Source organism: Coregonus clupeaformis, chromosome 27, assembly GCF_020615455.1.
Source record: "Coregonus clupeaformis isolate EN_2021a chromosome 27, ASM2061545v1, whole genome shotgun sequence".
Lineage (NCBI taxonomy): Eukaryota > Metazoa > Chordata > Actinopteri > Salmoniformes > Salmonidae > Coregonus > Coregonus clupeaformis.
Window position 1 is genome coordinate 224,172 of NC_059218.1, and position 18,984 is coordinate 243,155.

Consider the following 18,984-nt stretch of genomic DNA (forward strand, 5'->3'; position numbering starts at 1 on the left):
CTGTCTTAAACTGATGGATTTTGATGTGGATTTTTTTATTATGTTAATTAGATATACACATCGGTGTGTCAATACACTCTAGGGGGTTAAAGGTGATTTGGCCTTTAAACAAACATGCTCACTTGCTACTTCCCCCATCACATACATAGATTTGTAGCTAGCATTGGCTAAAGTACTTTTTATTTATTCTTTACCCCTTTTTCTCCCCAATTGGTATTTACAGTCTTGTCCCATCGCAGCAACTCACGTATGGGTCGAGAGCCATGCGTCCTCCGAAACACGACCCTGCCAAGCCACACTGCTTCCCGGAAGTCAGCCGCACCAATGTGTCGGAGGAAACACTGTACAACTGGGGAACGAATTCAGCTTGCAGGCGCCCGGCCCACCACAATGAGTCGCTAGACCGCGATGGGACAAGGACATCCCGGCCAGCCTAACCCTCCCCTATCCCGGACGACGGTGGGCCAATTGTGTGCCACCTCATGGGTCACTGCCAGCTGTGACACAGGGTCACGGCCGGCTGTGACACAGCCTGGGATCGAACCCGGGGCTGCAGTAACGCCTCAAGCAATGCGATGCAGTGCCTTAGACCGCTGCACCACTCGGGAGGCCCAGCATTGGCTAAAGTTAACTGAAGTTTATAATGGCTGTTTAAAGAAAACTGAACCATAGATTACAGTTTATCCAGGCCCATAAACTACTTTCAGGGTGAGGAACCATCTAACATCAAGTTGTAAAGAGTGAACTACTCCTTTAAGGACTTAATAATGCATTCACAACCCATACATACTGTATATCAAAGGTGATAATGTCACCCTATCAATGTGTTATGTATGGGTTATGAATATGTTCTCTGAAGTCTTATGTAGTTACGCTACAAATATAGTCCATAACGACTTGGGTAAACTTAAGGACATGCTCTGGTACTTTGGCGATTAGTAAGTATTTTTTTAAACCTCCTGCTTTGGGCTGGATGTGTCAATGTGTAGTTCATAATAATCTATGATCAGAATTACTGTCTTACCTCAATTAGCCTCGATATCCTAGTTTGAAGCGATTGTTTTATAGAAGCTGTGTGGTGCCATTTTCCCTACATTTACCCCACGTGGGCCAGCCCACTAGCAATTTGAGTTTCAGCCAATAAGCTTCAGCCACTTGCCGTTTGAGTGACAGCTAGCAAGAGGCACACACAGTAGAGCAAGAGAGAGAGAGCACTGATGTGGTGCACATAGCTGCATATTTGTGACGTAGTTCACATTTTTCGGGGACCACTTTTGCAAAGGTTCTATCCCCACACTTAGTGATGGTAATGACTGAGGAAAGCATGCAGATCTAGTAATATAGATATTTGGGAGTCTAAAACGAACGAGTGAAATATAGAAGCTGTCTCTATCACTGCCCAGTGGGTTTCCTCTCATCTCAGATCTCTTAACTTCTTATCGCCATCTGAGAAACATGCACGCATACAGGCACGCACGCACACACACATTCAAAGGCTCAGACATAAAACACAGTCACACCAACACCGACACACACACAGACACACACAACAGTTTTTTATTTTTTGTGTTCTTGATGTCTGATATCTTTAGCCATCCTGGAAAAGGGTTCATGTTTCCACTCAGGCTGTGATAGGCATCTCCAAACGCTGGTTCTCTTTGTAATAGAGCCGTGTCTGTTTCTGTCATCCCTATCCAATACAGCATCCTCTTCAACCACATATAGACCACAACAATAGCCCACAACAATCAATTTCTCATTCATTACCCATAAAGACACAGAGGTGATAACGTGCATTTCACTCAAACATGTTTTTTAATTACTTTTCGAAAAATCATATTCTCATAAGGAAGAATGAATCATCAGAAGTCAAACATGAAAATGTGCATTGTTATATCATCGTATTGGAGAAGACAAAAAAATATAAAAAATTTTTTTCAAAAAAGTCCCTTTTGCCCTTCATAAACCAAATGTGACGGAGGCTATGTATAAAGCAGTCGTATTATCACATTTTCGCTGTAGCACATGTCTATTTCTCACTCTTTTCTGTTACTTTGACAGGCCCGTCACGCTAAAGTAAATTAGCCCAGTTTAACCCCTTGACCCCTGGACTGTTCCTCAAAGTCACCTTTTCTTCTGGTGTGGTGCTATTAAGCATTTATTTTCAGGTGACAGGTGACTTCAAAGTCTAGTTGCACCTCGGTCCCATAAGGGCATAACAAATCCGTCCTGAGTTTGCCTGGTGAAAAATATGAGTCGGGATCACTTGGGAAAATGTTCAAGGACAAGTTTGACAGATACACAAGCATAATATTAACAGTAATAATGAGGTAATACATAGGCACACAAAGACACACAGAGACACAAGCCAAAATTGCTAAGGCACAGAGTAAACAACCCTGTCCTGTTCTGAAAAGAGGATGCAGTGTTTAGCCTAAAAAACTAAGAGAATAACAACTAATTTACTTTCCTGGCATTTTGAAGATGTGAATTGTATGAATGGAATACAGCATGGCAATGAAAGAGACGAATGCTCACCATGGAGCAATGCAGGCCCAGTGTGTCTTGCGGCAAAAAGAGGCTGAAGCACCGATTGAATGGAAACTTACTAGTCAGTATTCCATAAATCCTGAATCAGGTGTGTGTGTTTGTACGTGTGTGTGCATGTGTGTGTGTGTATACTCACTATCTGCTAAGTCCATTAGAGCAAAATACAGACAGGTAGGCAGAGATGATTGTCATTTCTACACAGGTAGATAGAAACAGGAGAGATACTTCACCCTCTAGGGATATACTTTACATTACCCTATAGGAAATCCCATTTTTCTTTACACACAAAACCCCAGTAGGATTAAACCAAAAAATGTATTGTAATATTTCATCTTTGCTTTCATTTTTGTACATTCTGTCTGCCTTAGAGCCTAACACTATCAGTATACACAGTGGGAGTAACTCTTTCAAAGTTAAAGCCACTCTCCCTTCTCTCCTCCCAAAGCCTCCGCAAATGGGCCTTTTGATGAATTATGAAAGGAGCTCCTGCCTGATTCACAGGCGAGTACGCACGCCCGCCCGCACGCCCGACACTCGAACAATACAATAAACACGCACACCAAACAGTGGACGTGTACAGGTTAAAATAGGCAGACAAACTAACATAATGGGGAACAGGTGCGCAACAACAGACAACAATCAAGTGAACATAGAAACATATAACATAGAGCGGCAGCAGCTAGTACTCCGGTGACGACGAACACCGAAGCCTGCCCGAGCCAGAAGGAAGGGCAGTCTCGGCAGAATCCGTGACAGTACCAGAGGTAAGACTAACCGAGATCCCCAACCGTTCCATGAACGCCCTCCACACCCTTGAGGTGAACTGGGGACCCCGATCAGATATTATATCCTCAGGCATCCCGTAGTGCCGGAAGACGTGTGTAAACAGGGCCTCGGCAGTTTGTAGGGCCGTAGGGAGTCCGGACAGAGGAAGGAGGCGACAGGACTTAGAGAACCGATCCACAACGACCAGGATGGTTGTGTTGCCCCTTGAGGGAGGAAGATCAGTCATAAAATCTACCGATAGGTGGGACCACGGTCGCTGTGGAACGGGTAGGGGTTGTAATTTCCCTCTAGGCAGGTGTCTAGGAGCCTTACACTGGGCGCACACCGAGCAGGAGGAAACATAAACCCTCACGTCCTTGCTAAGGTGGGCAACCTGTACTTCCCACTAAGACAGGTCACTGTCTGACCGATGCCAGGATGACCAGAGGAGGGTGACGTGTGAGCCCAATAGATCAAACGATCGCGGATCTCTAAAGGTACGTACTTACGACCCTCTGGACACTGGGGAGGAGAGGGTTTGTTATGTAACGCCCGCTCGATGTCCACGTCAACCTCCCACACCACCGGTGCCACCAGACACAACGCCGGAAGTATGGGAGTGGGCTCCACGGAACTCTTCTCCGTGTCATACAGTCGGGACAGAGCATCTGCCTTAGCATTCTGGGAGCCCGGCCTGTAAGAAAGGGTGAAAACAAAACTGGTTCGAAACATGGACCACCTTGCCTGGCGAGGGTTTAACTTCTCCGCCGCTCAGATGTACTCCAGATTGCGGTGGTCAGTCAAAATGAGAAAAGGGTGTTTAGCCCCCTCAAGCCAATGTCTCCACGCCTTCAGGGCTTTGACCACCGACAACAACTCCCGGTCCCCCACATCATAGTTGCGCTCCGCTGGGCTGAGCTTCTTCGAAAAGAAAGCACAGGGACAGAGCTTGGATGGCGTGCCCGAGCACTGAGAAAGTACAGTGCCTATCCCAGCCTCGGACGCGTCCACCTCAACCGTGAAAGCCAAGGAGGGATCCGGATGAGCCAACACTGGAGCCGAGGTAAACAGCTCCTTCAGGCGACTAAAAGCCCTGTCCGCCTCAGCTGACCACCGCAGACGCACCGGTCCCCCCTTCAGCAACGAGGTAATGGGGGCCGCTACCTGACCAAAGCCCCGGATAAACCTCAGGTAATAGTTGGAAAACCCCAAGAAACGCTGCACCTCCTTTACCGTGGTTGGAGTCGCCCAATTACGCACGGCCGAAACGCGGTCACTCTCCATCTTCACCCCAGACGCGGACATGTGGTACACTAGGAAGGAGATGGACTCCTGAAAGAACAGGCATTTCTCTGCCTTAGCATACAGGTCATGCTCTAACAGTCTTTCAAGCACTTTACGCACCAGGGACACATGCTCGGCCCTTGTAGTGGAGTATATAAGTATGTCATCAATATACACCACTACCCCTTGTCCGTGCAGGTCGCTGAAAATCTCATCCACAAATGATTGGAAGACTGATGGAGCATTCATTAACCCGTATGGCATGACAAGACACTCATAATGTCCAGAGGTGGTACTAAATGCCGTCTTCCACTCATCTCCCTCCCGGATACACACTAGGTTGTACGTGCTCCTGAGATCCATTTTTGTGAAGAAGCGTGCCCCGTGCAATGATTCCGTCATACTAGCTATCAGGGGTAATGGATAGCTGTACTTGATGGTAATCTGATTTAAGCCACGGCAATCAATGCACGGGCGTAAACCACCATCCTTCTTCTTCACAAAAAATAAACTTGAGGAGACAGGTGAAGTGGATGGCCGAATGTATCCCTGTCTCAGAGACTCGGTGACTGAATGTATATGTCTCCATAGCCGCCTTCTCCTCCTGAGACAAAGGATACACGTGACTCTGGGGAAGTGCAGCTCCTACCTAGAGATTTATCGCGCAATCCCCCGGACGATGAGGTGGTAATTTAGTCGCCCTCTTTTTACTGAAGACGATAGCCAAATCGGCATACTCGGCAGAAATGTGCATAGTGGAAACCTGGTTTGGACTCTCCACCGTAGTTGCCCCCAAGGAAACTCCTACACAACTCGCTGAACACTGACCGGACCATCCCTTAAGAGCCCTCTGTTGCCATGAAATCGTGGGGTCATGAATGGTTAACCAGGGAAGTCCCAACACCACAGGATACGCAGGAGAATCAATCAGATAGAGGCTAATCCTCTCCTCATGACCCCCCTGCGTCCTGATCAGAAATGGGCTGGTGACCTCCCTGATTATGCCTGACCCTAACGGGCGACTATCTAAAGCGTGCACAGGGAAAGGTTTATCAACAGACACAGTAGGAATCCCTAAACTACAAGCATACTGGCGATCAATAAAATTCCCAGCCGCGCCTGAATCTACTAGCGCCTTATGCTGGGAATGGGGGGAAACTTCTGGAAAAACAATATCTATACACAAATTAGCAACAGGAGGCTCTGGGTGAGTCGGGTGCCTACTCACCTGAGACGGTCGACCAGTGCCCTGCCTGCTGCCTCGACTTCCTGAGGACCCTCCCCAGCACCGACCAGCAGTGTGTCCTCTGCGGCCACAGTTGGTGCAGGGGACAGTCCCTCTCCCCGTCTCCCTAACCGCCGCACCTCCGAGCTCCATGGGGGTAGACTAGGAGGTGCTGGCGGATGGAATGGACGGCCCCTGATCAGATCGTCCGCGGGCTGCCAACAGGTTCTCCAACCTGATGGACATGTCCACCAGTTGGTCCAGGGTGAGATCGGTGTCCCTGCAGGCCAGCTCCCGATGGACGTCCTCCCTTAAGCTGCAGCGATACTGGTCGATCAGGGCCCTCTCATTCCATCCCGCGCTGGCTGCTAAAGTTCTGAACTCCAGCGCGAACTCCTGCGCGCTCCTCATCTCCTGTCTTAGGTGGAACAGACGTTCACCCGCCGCCCTCCCCTCTGGTGGATGATCGAATAACGCCCGGAAATCCTTGTAGCGGACAGTACTTGCGTCTATTCCTCCCCACTCTGCGTTGGCCCACTCCAGCGCCTTCCCCGATAGACAGGAGATGAGGGCGGACACGCTCTCGTATCGCCGGGTGAATGGTGGCCAGATACAGCTCGACCTGGAGGAGAAATCCTTGGCACCCGGCAGGTGTTCCGTCATATGCCCTCAGGAGCGAGAGCCGAATCCCACTGGACCCAGATGGCGAAGCTGTGACCAGTGTTGTAGGTGGTTGAGTGGTCTGTCCCATCGTTCCATTGTCTGGAATACTCGTTCCATGGTGACCCCGAGAGTCTGAATCATGATTTCCTGACGTTGGACTCGTTCCTCCATCGTCTCGGTTACTCCGGCTGCTCCTGCTGACTCCATAGTGGTGCGTGTTTCTGTCACGAATGTCGGTGGAATGCGGTAGGCCAGAGTCAAGTGCAGGACACAGAATGAGATGAAGAACCACTTTACTGAGTAGTAAAGAAATACAAGAAAACCCTCCAAACAACAAAGGAGGAGGAAAACCCGCACACAAAATGACACTCGAACAATCCAATAAACACGCACACCAAACAGTGGACATGTACAGGTTAAAATAGGCAGACAAATTAACATAATGGGGAACAGGTGCGCAACAACAGACAACAATCAAGTGAACATAGAAACCTATAACATAGAGCGTCAGCAGCTAGTACTCCGGTGACGACGAACGCCGAAGCCTGCCGAGCCAGAAGGAAGGGCAGTCTCGGCAGAATCCGTGACAACCTCTTACAGTTTTTTTCAATTGTTTAAGCACAATTTTGAAAACAGGGCCCGGTTTGTCAAAACACTACACACAATTAGCACAACCCTACACCAAAGTAGCACAACACTTCAGATAATTTGCAAAATGGAACACTTTTGTCAAAACTATACACGACTTCATAAAAACAATATTTTGTTACCATACGAAACACACACATTTCATATGACTTCAATCTTTTTGAACCAGTTACACACTGCTGTTGCTAACCTAAAACACTTTTAGCAAGTCTAATTCTCAGTGATTAGAGTACTGTAAATGAAGTACACAGAGAAAATGCAACTCTACAAACACAACACAAGACCAATGCTGCAGACTGAGGAAAATATCATTTATTTCTCTCCATATACCCAAATCAGTCAACATGTCAACATGGAGAATCACAAGAAAACATGTCCCAGTTTTCATGCTACTACAGTAGTGTGCATAACACTGTTAGCTCAGCAAACAACAAACAAACGTAAAATACTGTATCCAGTACAGGTTACAATTACAGTAAATAACAACAACAACAAACATAAAAAATAATCTGAAAAAAACTGACTATTGTACAGAAAATACTACAGTAAACATACTATACATTATCTATTCGCCTAGCTGGATCTGGCCAGAGAATTTCATCAACATCACAAGCAATATCCTCATTAGCAAGACAACGCGGGAAGAACCGTCTTGAACGTCGAATCCATCCTTGCACAGCTGCGGCGTCGACTTGGTCACAGGCGTCCTCCATGGCCTGAATGAGGGGTACCTGAGCCTGGGGCTGGAGATCGTAAACCTTCCACCGCCATACAGAGAAAAACTCTTCGATAGGGTTTAGAAGCGGAGAGTATGGTGGAAGGTATAGTACTGTCAACTGTGGATGGTGTTGAAACCAGTTCTGGACCAAAGCAGAGCGGTGGAATGACACATTGTCCCAGATGACAGTGTATTGCATCTGGTGCATTTCATTACCTGCTGTGACGATGTGGTGCAATCGGTCCAAAAATGTGAGAATGTGAGGTGGGTTGTAAGGGCCCATTTTGGCATGACGGAGGAGAACCCCATGCTGTGAAATGGCAGCGCTGTTATGTGGGCAGCTTGTCTCTCCCTTTTCTGTTTCCCTTCCTCCTTGTTTTGTCCCCTCTTTTTCTGTTGTATCTGTATGTGTGTTTGTCCCCTTTATGTGGGTGTGTCTGGAGTGGATCAGGGGGCGTGCTCAGGATCTGCCTCTCCTGTGCAGCTGCGGGTTGTTTCCAGTGATTCCTGCCTACGCAGCTGCATCCTATTCTCTCATCAACCTGCACTACTTATTCCTGGGCATGGCTCTCCACCGGCGCCAGATCGTTGTTCTTACCAGAGCGTTTTGGACATATCTCCCAACCTGCCTGCCTTCCTGCCTGTCGGTCTGCCTGCCTGCCTGCCTGCCTCAGCCTCTCCTTCCTCCGGAGCCGACTAGCCCACTCTGTTCCTTTACTTCAGTTGTTTTTGGACTAAGACAATTTTAACTTTGATTAAATATTTTTGTTTCTTCCACTCCCTTTGTCGTGTTGTTTCTCTGAGTGCTGGGTTGAACCATAGCCTAACAGAACGATCTGGCCATGGACCCAACAGAGAAACAGCACGGGGCAAACAAAGACAGCTTCCAACAAGCTATCCAGGCTCAAGGAACGTTGCTAGGACAGCATGACCAGTTGATTCGGACTCTTGTGGAAGATAATCATCAACTGCTGAACCAGGTGACTCAGTTAACTACACACGTCTCTAAATTGTCTGTTATCAGTTCTCCATCTCTCTCTGACCCCCAGTTTGATGCACCCCAAGTTGTTTCCTCGGACACTAGGCAGGCTTCGTTCCGTCGGGAACCCCCTGTCACGTCGCCTGAACCGTTCAATGGAGAATTGGACAAGTGCCGGGGATTTTTGCTTCAGTGTGACTTGATTTTTCGGCAGAGACCACTGTCGTTTTCTACTGATTCATCTAAGGTACATTATGTTCTGGGGCTGTTAAGAGGGAAAGCTCTGGTTTGGGCTGAGGCTGTGTGCTCAGATCAAACTTTGACTGGATTGACTTTTGCTGATTTCTCTGCTAAATTGAAGACTGTTTTTGACCATCCTGACCATGTGGGTAATTCCTCCAAGATACTTTTTAATTTGAGGCAGGGTTCTAACAGTGTGGCAGAGTACTCTATTGAGTTCTGGACGTTGGCAGCGGACTCCAAGTGGAACAATGTGGCACTTCAAGGAGCATTTCTAAACGGTTTGAATGAAGCCATTAAGGATGAACTGGCTGCTCGTGATGAGCCACATGATTTACATTCTCTCGTTTCCCTGTCCATCAAGCTAGACAATCGGTTGCGGGAGAGGCGTCGGGAGAGAGGCGATCGGCCACATCTAGGAGGACGAGTTCCCCAGCCTTCAACCACTCGAGTCTCGCCTCTCCGGAGTCGGCAGCTTCTTGTTCCTGATTCCATCCCGAGCACAGAGGAGGAACCTATGCAAGTGGGTCGAGCTCGACTACCTCCAGCAGAGCGGCAACGGCGCCTCCAGGCGGGTGAGTGCCTGTACTGTGGAGACGCCACACACATTCTGGCTACATGCCCTAAGCGGCCAAAAGACAAGGCTCGCTCGTAACGGTGGGTCTACTTGCGAGCCCAGAGTTAGATCCTGAACCCATCATTCCCCGATTACAAGTACCTGTAACCTTACGTTTCCAGAGTCATTCCCTGCCACTCTCAGCTCTCATAGACTCAGGTGCAGAAGATAACTTTATTAGCCACCAGTTCGTTACACAAGCTCGTATCCCCATGGAGCCACTACCTACCCCCATTCGGGTCACAGCCCTTGATGGGCGCCTCCTCGCGGAGATAACTCATCAAACCACCCCGTTTCCCTAGTGATTTCTGGCAATCATTGTGAAAGCATTCAGCTAAGAGTTATGTCTGGCTCAGCTACCTCCCTAATCCTTGGCTTCCCCTGGTTGGCTCTTCACAACCCACAAATTGATTGGACACGTCACACCATTCTCAGTTGGAGCACTAACTGCCATTCCGAGTGCCTGAGGTCAGCGGTTCCCCCCACTAAGTGTAACCCAACTCCTCCCTCAGCTCCTCTTGATCTGTCATCTGTCCCCAAAGAATACCATGACTTAGCGGAGGTTTTCAGTAAGGACAAGGCTCTGTCTCTACCACCACATAGGCCTTATGATTGCCCTATTGAACTGCTTCCTGGTGCTCCCTTGCCCTCTAGTCGGTTATACAATCTGTCCCGACCGGAAAGAGAGGCAATGGAGCAGTACATTGGTGATTCTCTGGTCTCGGGCATAATCCGTCCCTCGTCGTCTCCTTTGGGTGCAGGTTTCTTTTTCGTGGAAAAGAAGGACAAGTCGTTACGCCCCCTGTATTGATTTCAGGGGTTTAAACAACATAACTGTTAAAAACAAGTATCCCCTTCCACTCATCAACTCAGCTTTTGAACCTCTGCATGGCGCCACAGTGTTTTCCAAGCTCGACCTCAGGAATGCTTATCACCTTGTCCGAATCCGAAAGGGAGATGAGTGGAAAACCGCTTTCAACACTCCACTGGGACATTTTGAGTATTTGGTCATGCCCTTTGGGCTTTCAAATGCCCCTGCGGTTTTCCAAGCCATGGTGAACGATGTTCTTAGGGATTTTTTGAACCGTTTTGTCTTTGTATACCTGGATGATATTCTTGTTTTTTCCAAGTCACCCGAGGAGCATGAGTCACACGTCCGTCAAGTCCTTCAACGGCTCTTGGAGAACAAGCTGTACGTCAAAGCAGAGAAGTGTGAGTTCCACAAACAGTCTACATCGTTCCTTGGATTCATAATTGAGAGCGGGCAGGTGAAGGCGGACCCCGAGAAGATCCGGGCAGTGACGGAATGGCCCACACCCACCACCCGTAAGCAACTTCAACGATTTTTGGGCTTTGCTAACTTCTACCGTAGATTCATTAAGGGTTTTAGTAGAGTGGTGGCACCCCTTACAAGACTCACATCTCCTAAAGTCCCTTTTCGGTGGTCCCCTGAGGCGGAGCAGGCGGTAGGGGTTTTGAAGGAACTGTTTTCCACCTCCCCCGTGTTGATACACCCCAATACCTCTCTGCAGTTTGTTGTGGAGGTGGACGCGTCGGACTCAGGTGTGGGAGCAGTCCTCTCCCAGCGCTCCCCCACTGACCAAAAGCTTCACCCCTGTGCTTTTTTCTCCAAGAAATTGTCACCCACAGAACGGAATTACGACGTTGGAAACCGGGAACTGCTGGCGGTCAAGCTTGCACTGGAAGAATGGCGGCACTGGCTGGATGGAGCTGAACTGCCGTTTGTGGTCTGGACTGACCACAAAAACTTGGCTGACATCCAAGCCACTAAGAGACTCAACTCACGCCAAGCCAGATGGGCCCTGTTTTTTAGTAGGTTTAACTTTATTCTTACATACAGACCGGGGTCAAGAAATGTTAAACCAGATGCTTTGTCCCGCCAGTTTGCTGACCCCTTCGGAGACCAGCGAGCCTGAGGCAGTCCTGCCTTCCTCATGCGTCGTGGCGGCTGTTCAGTGGGAGATCGAGTCTCTTGTGAAGACTGCACTTGCCACGGACCCGGGACCGGGTGATGGACCTCCCAACCTACTCTTTGTTCCCGAGACGGTCCGGTCTCAGGTGTTGCAGTGGATTCACACCTCCCGTTTTGCTGGTCACCCTGGGATGAGACGCACGTTGACGCTGCTTAGGAGACATTTTTGGTGGCCTTCAATGGAAACTGACGTTCGGGCTTTTGTGGCAGCCTGTTCAACCTGTGCTCGGGGCAAAGCCTCCCATCAGTCCCCTTCGGGGCTGCTGCTACCCCTCCCAGTTCCCAGCCGTCCCTGGTCCCACATTGCCATGGATTTTGTCACCGGCCTACCCAAGTCTGAAGGTAATGATACTATACTTACCATTGTGGACAGATTCTCTAAATCTGTCCACTATATAGCATTACCAAAATTACCGTCTGCCAGTGAGACAGCGGACCTCCTAGTCCAACATGTATTCCGTCCCCATGGAATACCTGTGGACATCGTATCTGATAGAGGCCCACAGTTTACTTCCCGTGTTTGGAAGGTTTTCTGTTCTGCTTTGGGTGCTTCCGTTAGTCTGTCCTCAGGGTTTCATCCCCAGACCAACGGTCAAACAGAAAGAGCCAATCAAAACCTCGAAGCAACCCTTCGTTGTGTGGCTGCTCAACATCCATCATCCTGGGCCAAACATCTGCCCTGGATAGAGTACGCCCACAACTCCCTCACCGCCTCTGCCACCGGTCTTTCACCCTTCGAGGTTACCATGGGTTATCAACCCCCTCTGTTTCCTGCTCAGGAGAAGGAATTGGCTGTTCCTTCGGTTCAGGAGAACCTCCGCCGCTGCCAGAGAGTGTGGAGCGACGCTCGGGAAGCATTGCTTCGGACCACCGACAGGAACAAGACAACAGCGGATAGGAGCAGGACTCCCGCACCTGTGTTTCATCCTGGTCAAGAGGTTTGGCTGTCATCTAAGAACGTACCTCTTCGTACCAAATCACGCAAGCTGTCTCCTCGGTACCTGGGTCCGTTTGTGGTGGAGTCCATCATTAACCCCGCTGCGGTTCGTTTGAAGTTGCCTTCAGCCATGAAGATACACCCTACTTTCCACGTCTCCCAACTGAAACCTGTGTCCTCCAGCCTTTTGTGTCCGCCGGCTGATCCACCTCCACCTGTTCGCCTCATTGACGACCATCCGGCCTACACCGTCAGTAGGCTCCTGGACTCTCGGAGGCGGGGTAGGGGTCTCCAATACCTAGTCGATTGGGAAGGTTATGGACCAGAGGAGAGGTCTTGGGTCCCTAAGAGTTTTGTGTTGGATCCTCAGCTGATCACGGACTTCCATCACGACAACCCTGACAGGCCTGGTGGGTCGCCAGGTGGCGACCATTGAGGGGGGGGTACTGTTATGTGGGCAGCTTGTCTCTCCCTTTTCTGTTTCCCTTCCTCCTTGTTTTGTCCCCTCTTTTTCTGTTGTATCTGTATGTGTGTTTGTCCCCTTTATGTGGGTGTGTCTGGAGTGGATCAGGGGGCGTGCTCAGGATCTGCCTCTCCTGTGCAGCTGCGGGTTGTTTCCAGTGATTCCTGCCTACGCAGCTGCATCCTATTCTCTCATCAACCTGCACTACTTATTCCTGGGCATGGCTCTCCACCGGCGCCAGATCGTTGTTCTTACCAGAGCGTTTCGGACATATCTCCCAACCTGCCTGCCTTCCTGCCTGTCGGTCTGCCTGCCTGCCTGCCTGCCTGCCTGCCTGCCTCAGCCTCTCCTTCCTCCGGAGCCGACTAGCCCACTCTGTTCCTTTACTTCAGTTGTTTTTGGACTAAGACAATTTTAACTTTGATTAAATATTTTTGTTTCTTCCACTCCCTTTGTCGTGTTGTTTCTCTGAGTGCTGGGTTGAACCATAGCCTAACAAGCGCAAAGGGTGATGTTACCCCCACGTTGCCCTGGGACATTGATTATAGCCCTGTTGCTTTTGTGAGGTTGAACCCTGCCTCATCAATATATATGAATTAATGCAGGATTTCCTCAGCATCCATCTCCAAAACTCTCTGAAATACAGTGAAAGACACGATTGTGTAGTTCAGGATAGGTCTAGTATACAGTCAATGTAAAAAAGTCATGTGTGCAGTATGCAACATCACAGTGCTAAAGTGAACAATACAAACCTTCACATACTCATGCAGCAGCCGTTTGACCCTCTCTGAATTCCGCTCATAAGGCACTCGATAAAGTTGTTTCATTTGAACCTGATGTCTTTTCAGGATGCGTGCCAGTGTTGACTGAGAGACCTGATGGACATTATTGAAAATGGCATGGTCACTGATAATGTTGGCTTGTAGGTCTCTGAGCCTGATAGCATTATTGGCCAAAACCATGTTTACAGTTTTTCTCGATTGCTAAGACACATTTCTTGAACGCTGCTCTCATTTTCTCTTAACTGTGAACACAAAACCCAATTTTCAAGCTACATTCACAAAACCTCAGACTCTTCTTGCAAAACCAAACTTTCACCTCAAAACAGTTCAATCTGTGCTCAAAACTGAACTATGTTGTCAAATCGTGCCCCGAGTCAATCAAAATTAAAAACACTACTGAACAGTCACTAAACACTACGTAGAAAAATAGAAAACACAATGCTCAGGACATGAAGCTGGAGAAATAAATGTTTATTGTTCACTGTAGGCTAAATGCATGTTGCAAAAAAAAACAAAAAACTGTGCATTTAGCACTTGTACAAAAAGACAAAACAGAAATCTTGTGCATTTACATGTAGCACTTGTAAAAACAAACAGAAATCTTATGCGTTTGCCACTTGTGTACAGTAAGCCCATGTAAAAATAAAGTACAAAAATATACAAATAAGTGCATTACTTAGCCACAGCATCATGTCTCCGTACTGGGTCAGGCCACAGGACTTCATCCACATCACAGGCCACATTTTGTCTGGCCAGGCAACGGGGGAAAAAACCCCTGGCATGCCGTATCCAGGCTTGGCATTCCTCCACACCTATGTCACCACAGGCAAGTCCCATGGCTTGCAGGAGATTTACCCTGGTGTAAGGTTGGCGTTCGTATACCTTCCACCACCATGAGGAGAAGAATTCCTCAATGGGGTTTAGGAAAGGGGAGTACGGTGGAAGGCAAAGATTGATAAAACCTTGGTTCATATTGTACCACTCTCTAACCTGGAGGGCTCTGTGAAAACTCACATTGTCCCAAACAACAACATAGATGGGATGCTCATCCTGCTGCCCTAACAAAGCATCTCGCATGTGATTGAGGAAAATGAGGAGCTGGTGAGTGTTGTAGGGCCCCAGATTGGCATGATGGTGGACAACCCCATGATTGCTGATGGCAGCACATAATGTGACATTGCCACCACGCTGCCCAGGAACACCAACAATGGCCCGATGGCCAATCACATTACGGCCTCGCCTTCTCCTTTTGGTGAGATTAAACCCAGCTTCATCCATGTAGATGTATTGATGGGGTCTTTCCATTGCATCCAGTCGAAAAACCCTCTGTAGAAATAGATATAGTTTTGTAAGTGATACGGAAAAAGTGATTTAGGCCACTACAGTAAATCACTACTTAGAGTAATCAACATTGAATGTGTCTGGATATATGCCAACCTGTACATACTGGAATCTTTGCTCTTTGACTCTGTCTGAGTTGCGATCAAAGGGCACTCTGTATAGCTGTTTCATGCACAGTCTGTTGCGCTTGAGGACACGATCAACAGTAGAGAGGCTGACACTGTTGATACCCTCAAAATTTAAATGGTCCTCAATGATCTTCTGCTGAATTTCGCTCAGTTTAATGGCATTGTTCTCACGGATCATATCAACAATTAGGGTCTCTTGGTGTGGGGAGAACATACCTGTCCTCCCACCCCCATGTGGCAGTCTTTCAATTCTACAAAAGAGAACATGGAGTTACAAAAAATATACATGGAATACTAGGCCTACAAACAGTTAGACCAACCCTCCATTACAATACTACAGTACATTGGTACAGTGATGTACTGAAACATATATTTACTTACAGTATACTGTGGTACAGTATATAGTATGTCATACAGTAATTGCTGTCAACATTTACATACTGTACTATAATGTCAAAAAAAGGTAATTACCTGTTCTCTTCTCTAAATCTTCGGATTATGGTGGACACAGTGAATCTATTGATGTTTGGTTGTACCCTTTGTCCAGCCTCCCTCATGCTCATACCATGGACAAGAACATGGTCAATCACAGTAGCTCTGATTTCATCAGATATTACTGTTCTTTGTCTTCGCTGACCACCTCAACCACCTCAACCTCCTCTCACACGAACTCTTCCTCTCAGATTTCTATCCATTGTAGGGCCTCACAAACCAGTGCTCTCTGAACTGGCTTACTGTATATGTTCCCTCACATCATTAGCCACAAGTGTGATCAATTTTGAGTTGTTGTGTTCAAGTGGTGACACCTGTGCTCTAATTGTGTTTGACTTTTGTCACCTGTGCTCACCATTATGCAGCACGGGTGCATCACAATGAAAATGTGTTGGCAAGTTATGTCTAAACAGGTGAAAAGTGCTTATGGTTTTGCCAAAAGAGTGATTGATTCAATCAGTGGGTTCAGGCAACTGAGCATTTGGTTCAGACAATAGGGTTTAGTGTTTTAGCAATTGAGAAAAACTGTATTATCTCTCTCTCTTGTTCTTGCGTGAATATGGGCCCCCTTCCTCCTTGTCGTTCCCGACCCTCAATCCTATGTGGAGAATAATACATGTAACTTACTGTACAATGTCACACAAGTGCTGATATGGTGCATACAATAAGCGGCTGATTACTGTAACTGTAGACAGATCTTATTTTACCTGTTTTCCTGTCGAAAAGTCCTTATGACAGATGCCACTCTATATCTGCTAAGATTTGGCTGAACTCTCAGTCCAGCCTCCCTCAGCGTCAATCCGTGGTTCACAACATGGTCCACTAGTTTTGCACGAATGTCATTTGATAAGTTTGGTCCTCTTCTTCTTTGTGCACGTTCTCCTCCTGCTTCAGGTCTTCCTCGACCTCTGGCTCGGCATCTGCCTCTACCTCCTTCTCCTCCTCTGTGTACTCCTCCTCTCACCCTCACTCTTCTTCTGACTCCTTCCATTTTGGTTGAAGGCAGGTGAACCTACCTGCTGCATTTTTATAGTGCTTAAACCTGATTGGTGTGTCTACAATTTAGCAATCATGTGTTTGTGCACCTGATGGCTGTGTTTAACAGATTGGCTCATAGGTGTGGTAATTTGACAGTCAGTGCTTTGGAATTGCAAGGACGTGACATCATGATATACTTCTGTGTCTGATGTATACAAGTGTGTTTAGTGTTTTGCAAATCACTGTGTGTAATTTTTTGCAAATAGTGTGAAGCTGACAATGTGCTTACAGTTGTGCAAATCTAGCCTTGTGTTTTGCTCCTTGAGTGTAAGGTTTTGCTAATTGTGGGAAAAGTTTAATTTTAGTGTGTAAGCAATCGTAAAAAACTGTAACACTACCCCCCAACTTCATTTCAATCCACCAGCAGGAGAGAAATGTACCTGTATGTGATGTCACATCGTTAGTTGCCCCCTGTCGCAGACGCTGCTTGCAATCCCTCCTGCCCCACACGCACCCTTCACTCCTCCAGGTCAGTCTCCCTTCAGCAGCCCTGTAGCAGACTAAGAACTATGGGTTACAGGGCTTTCAGTTGCGCTGCTCCGCGGCTGTGGAACGCACTTCCAGACACTATTAGGGCTGCAGAGTCTCTGTCCTCATTTAAGGTACAGCTCAAGACCGTGATGTCCACAAAAGCTTTCATGGACCATTTTATGTCATTCATCTACACAAAATACTCCATAATGTCAATGTGAATTCTACACATATTTATAAAAATATATATATATAGTCGTTCCATAAGTATTCACCCCCTTTGTTTAGGCAAGACTAAATTTGTTCAGAAGTCAAATGTGGCTCAACAAATCACCTAATAAGTTATATTATTTCACTCTATGTGAAAAAATATGGGTTGACATGATTTTTGAATGACTACCCCTCAGTGGTGTAAAATACTTAAGTAAGAATACCTGAAAGTACTACTTAAGTAGTTGTTTGGGGTATCTGTACTTTACTTTACTATTTATATTTTTGAAAACGTTTACTTTTACTTCACTACATTCCTAAAGAAATGATGTACTTTTTACTCCATACATTTTCCCTGACACCCAAAAGTACTCGTTACATTTTGAATGCTTAGCAGGACAGGAAAATGGTCAAATTCACACACTCATCAAGAGAACATCCAGTAGGGATGCCTACTGCCTCTGATCTGGCAGACTCACTGAACACACATGCTTCGTTTGTAAATGATGTCTTAGTGTTGGAGTGTGCCCCTGGCTATCCGTAAATAAAAAAACAAGAAAAAGGTGCCATCTGGTTTGCTTAATATAAGGAATTTGAAATGATTTATACTTTTACTTTTGATGCTTGAGTATATTTGAGCAATTACAATTACTTTTGATACTTAAGTATATTTAAAACCAAATACTTTTAGACTTTTACTCAAGTAGGATTTTACTGGGTGACTTTCACTTTTACTTGAGTCATTTTCTATTAAGGTAGCTTTACTTTTACTCAAGTATGACAATTGGGTACTTTTTCCACCACTGCTACCCCTTCCTCTGTCCCCCATACATGCAACATCTGGAAGGTCCCTCAGTCAACTAGTGTATTTCAAGCACAGATTCAACTACAAAGAGCAGTGAGCTTTTCGAAAACCTCATAAAGAAGGGCAGTGAATGGTAGATGGTTAACAATAACAAATCACACATAGAAAATATCTTTAACCCCCTGGAAATCGAATTAGCATAATGTAAATCGAATTAGCATAATACAACGATCCCCATACAAATCCATCAGTTTAAGCTAGAGATATCTGTTTTTTTGCATTGGATGCTCAATCATCTCAATCCACCGCATCCACCGATGTAACACTTCTGCATCTGCGGTGAAAGGTGACAGAGCTAGAGCTGTGTATGTCAGACCATGAGACATCCCAAAAATCGGTCTTCTTACAAAATCGTCTGTAGCGTCCGAACGGTTTGTAAATATTATGACCACTCTATGGGAAGATGAGAATCTCACGAACACAATGTTGTTCTCCGTTCTGTTCTACGACCCCCACAAGCGCCTTGGGACTAGTCTGAAATCGGTACAGCCGATCTGCCAACTTCTGTCTGTAGCATCCGAACAGTTTGGGCTGCACACTAATATGACCCCTCAGTGTAAAGGTGAGACTTTACAT